This window comes from Triticum aestivum, chromosome 2B (genome assembly GCF_018294505.1).
Source record: "Triticum aestivum cultivar Chinese Spring chromosome 2B, IWGSC CS RefSeq v2.1, whole genome shotgun sequence".
In the NCBI taxonomy this organism is placed as follows: Eukaryota; Viridiplantae; Streptophyta; class Magnoliopsida; order Poales; family Poaceae; genus Triticum; species Triticum aestivum.
The window spans coordinates 440829719-440834077 of NC_057798.1; positions in this window are offsets into that span (position 1 = coordinate 440829719).

Below are 4359 nucleotides of genomic sequence, written 5' to 3' on the forward strand. Positions count from 1 at the left end.
GGGGTAGTGCACAACCGCATGGGAGACTCATACCGGTCGTTGCGCCGCATTAACAGTGAGTAATGAGAAGTCAAATCATAAGCCCCACCTTTCCTACTGTAAGTTGCTCGGAAGAAGCAACCATCAGTACGCTCTTCTTTGAATCCGCTCATACTACTCCATCCGTCACTGTTTATAGAGCGTGCTTCATAAAAAAGAAAAAAAATCTATGGGACCAAGGCGACTAGCAATCGGCCTGAAAAATAGCATTGGTAGTTATAGCATGGCGTCTATTACTAGAGGGAATAATGAGTACACACATGCATGCAGTGCTTCCACCCCGGGTACACACATGCATGCACTTACTCCACTCCGTAGTAGTACTCCCTCTTTTCCGGTTTATAGTGCTCAATTCAAAAATCTCACCAATCAAGGTAGATGGCGAGTGGTGGAATACTTTTTGTAGTTCTGCAAAAGCACCTAATTAATGCTCTTGTTATCCTCAAAAAAAAATATGTTTATCAATGCATTAATTGCAATGCATGCATGCATAAAGTACATGCATTGGTCAATTTTCTCTTAATACTTGCATGCAATGATTTAATGCACCTTGGAATCTGAACATGTGATGGAAAACAACCAAATTGAGCCTTATAAAATGGAAAAACTAAAATTTTGAGATAAGCCCTATAAACCGGAAAGGAGGGAGTACATCGAGAGAAAATTGTGGACTTGATTGCGGTTACCACGCCCTAATTAATTGAGCATTAAACCAAATGCGTCTAAAGTCTCTCTGGTGGTGGAAATGCATTGAGAGAAATGCATCATAATGAAGCGCGCCCTGTAAACTGTGACGGAGGGAGGAGTAGTATGAAGGTGCAAAACCAAGTACGTGCATGGCCAGTCGGTCAACGCACCTACTCTTGGCATATCACTGACATGTGGGACAGTAGTGTGAGCAAACCGATCTCAATTGACGACAAAGAGCCAATCCGCCGTTCCTTGAGAGAGATGAGGAGCAAGGACACACAGACGGGCTCACACGTAGGCCAAGATATATTCGAGCATGGTTGGTTGATCGATATCATCATTACATGTTGGGCTGTCGTTGCCCTTCTCCGGAATAAACATGTACTTTATCAGAGATAAAAAAAGAGTAGAGACGCTCCACCATGCGGTTCTAGTAGTAGTACTACTCGTACTACTGCGCTTGGCTCCTCACCACTTCGTGAAGTCGAACAATGATGGTACTCCGCATGTTGGGTACTACAGTGTATGCCTCTGACAATCTGACACCGAATGGACCGATGCATGTCCACCGAGGGTAGGTTGCATTAGTCAAAAGGCGTAAGCGAGCTTGACCTTGTCCTGCAAGCTTCTCCTTGTTCTACGAGTTGACGGGACACACCAAAAATTAGTGCTAGTCCATACTCCCTCCTTTCCGGTTAATATGGCTTAATCTTTTTTGCGGGTAAATGAGAGAGCTTTATTCATATATAAGCATTCTTAGGACGATCAGCCAAGACATTGGTCACTAGGAAGCGAGGTACCCCGCAAAAAAAGAAGTAGGAAGCGAGGTGTTTCATCAAGCTAGCTCTCGACCACATTCAAAGTGCAGCAAGCACGGTTCGCACGAAGATGCGCCGCAAGGTTTGCTGACCTGTTTACATGCTGAATAACAAAAAAAGAGGAAATATTATAGAGCGCTCCTATTTGTAACAGGATATGAGCCAGAATTAAGCGAGAATTGTGGCGAGTGTTCCATGCAATCAACTTCCATTATCACATGCGAGAACCCTCGAAGAGAACCAAATGTGTTGAAGATTGCTTTATCACATTTTAAAATTGTAATAAGAGTGCAGATGCTCCTCCATCCGGTTCCTAGTACTAGTATAGTATATACCTCTATAGACTATAGTAGTAGTACTAGTACTACTAGTAAACTTTGCGCTTGGCTGTTCGCCTATTCGGGAAGTCAAACAATAATAGCACTAGTAGTATAGTGTATGCTTCTGGCAATCTGACACCGAATTAGCTGTTGCACGTCCACCGCTTGAGCGAGGGAGAGCTTGCATTAGTCAAAAGTTTCTCCTTGTCCTGCGAGCCACCGCGCGCAAGCTTCTCCCGTCCTGCAACCTTCTCCTCGTTCGGCAAGTTGACGGGACACAACAAAGTAATGCTAGTCCATACTGACTCCTCTCCGGTTAATATGTCTTAATTTCAAACGAGATAAATACACTGTCTGTCACTGTATATTTGTAAAAATATGGTCAGTGGAGTTCATAATACGCTCATTGCGCTCAATATATATATTTTCCGGTGTTCATACGGTCACTAGCTCACCCTGACTGAGTATGTGTGTGCATGCACGTGTAGGTTGAGCACTTGAGCGTGATCGTGTGTGTTCAGTCGTGTGCTCGGACATGCATGCATTAGGGCGTCGCGCGCGTTTTTGCGTCCATGTGTACGTGTGACTGTTGCATACACGTAGGGGGAGTACGTGTAGGGGCCACTAAGGAGCAGTCAAATCACACAGTAAGTTAGTCGGAAGAAGCAACCATCATTTCACTCTTCATTGACACGTACGCAATATAAAATGGTTGATATGGAGAGAAAAAGAAAACCACTATATATACACTAGCAGGAGCCTAAGCTACAAGCCTGCTTGCTTAGGTTGTTCTCTTCACAAGCATAGAACGACGGGCCTGATCCCGCAGCTGGGGGAAGGGAACAATGTTCTGCGTAGACGCGGTTGACATCGGCGAGGGAGAAAACCCACAGTCGGTGCATCCCAATCGGGGGTCACCGTGGTATGGGCCGATGCTGCGTCCCAACCTTCCTTCTAGCTATAGCCCGACGTCCCAGGTAGTCCATCTTCCTTTTGGAGCCGGCTTTCTCCACTACCGTAGCTCCATCTCCATGTCAATCTTTCTCTATTTCTACCGGCTTCTACTTGTGATGAGTTTATGTCTCATGAACTAGTGCCAGTACTATTATTCTAATCATACTTCTTCAATATCTTTGCCATCAGGGATGGTCAGGTCGATTTCAGTGGAACTGCACAAAAGCATCGTATGATCCAAGGGTGCCAGCCGTCTTTCTTTCGACAGGTTCTATCTGGCCAGGAAATTAAATCATGTTTAGGGTTTAGGGTTTAATTCGTAGTGACCCCATCAGTAGTTTTTCTTTCGTACACGCTCTCACAACTTTTTTCTTTAGTTGTGAACTAAATATTGGCTATGATCTGTGAATCATTGAGATACATCAGCATGCGTGTTAGTTTTCCTTTGTATTTGATAGAATGTTGTAACGGGGCAACCTTGGAATAGGAATGAAAATGGAGTGGAAAGTTTCTGTTTTTTCGGAGAAAAAATGGAAACGGAGAGAAACCAACGTTTCGTTTCGTTGGATCGCGCCATCGAGCAAAACCAACGTTTAAATCACATCTGTGGTGTTCGTGTCTCACCCTCCTCCACGGCTCGACCCCACATGGTCGCTCGGCATGCCACTCACCACAAACCAAGTATACGATAACTTTCCCACCTGCTCGCCGATGGATCGTGCCATGGAGTACTAGCACTACTGGAAGAGATTGACAGGTTGGGGGAGGACAGCTAGTTGTAGCACGGACTCCCAAGAACTTTTTACATGCATGTTGTAGCCGGCTATTGCGACCTTTGAACGCGGAGAAGCCGCGTGCACCCGGAAGCGGCGCGGTCGACGCTCTCTTGGCTGGCGTGCCGCTTCAATCCCGACGCCAGTGAGAGGTCGCGTCTGCTCTGGCAGGGCATGAATGCGGCACTGACAGTTTCGGGCGAGAAGCACGCGCGGGTGATGAAGAGGGTTCGGGCTGGTCAGGACCGGCCGTGGCAGCGGTCCGGACGTCCGCAAACAAGAGATGTTGTATGTTAATATTGTTGGGTATATAATTAACAACGTAAATAATGTGCCAGTTGGACAAATATGATTGGAGATGGAGATGGAAATGGAATTTTACGTAAACACGGAGATGCATGTCTATGTCTATGTGTGTGTGCGCGACGACTCTCGCAACCTGGAAGCGGGGGCGTGTTTTTTATCGAGTTTTCCTTCTTGGTACGTTAAAAAATTGTCCGCCAGTTTTGTTTCTTTTTCCGGGAACGCGCGTGTTCTATTTAAAACCACTGCTATGGAGAGATTTTTATACTCCATTATAGCCTCTTGTTTGATAGAGTTTCTCGCGTCTCGCTCTCTCACCCTCTCCATATCAAAACAAGATGACAGTGTCCACTCTATCTCTCTCCTCACCGGTGGTCACAGATCCGACCGATTCCCGTCCGCTGCGGGAGGTGAGGAGGTGCAGCGGTGACATTGTCGCCATCGGTGACGGAGGAAGCCAAT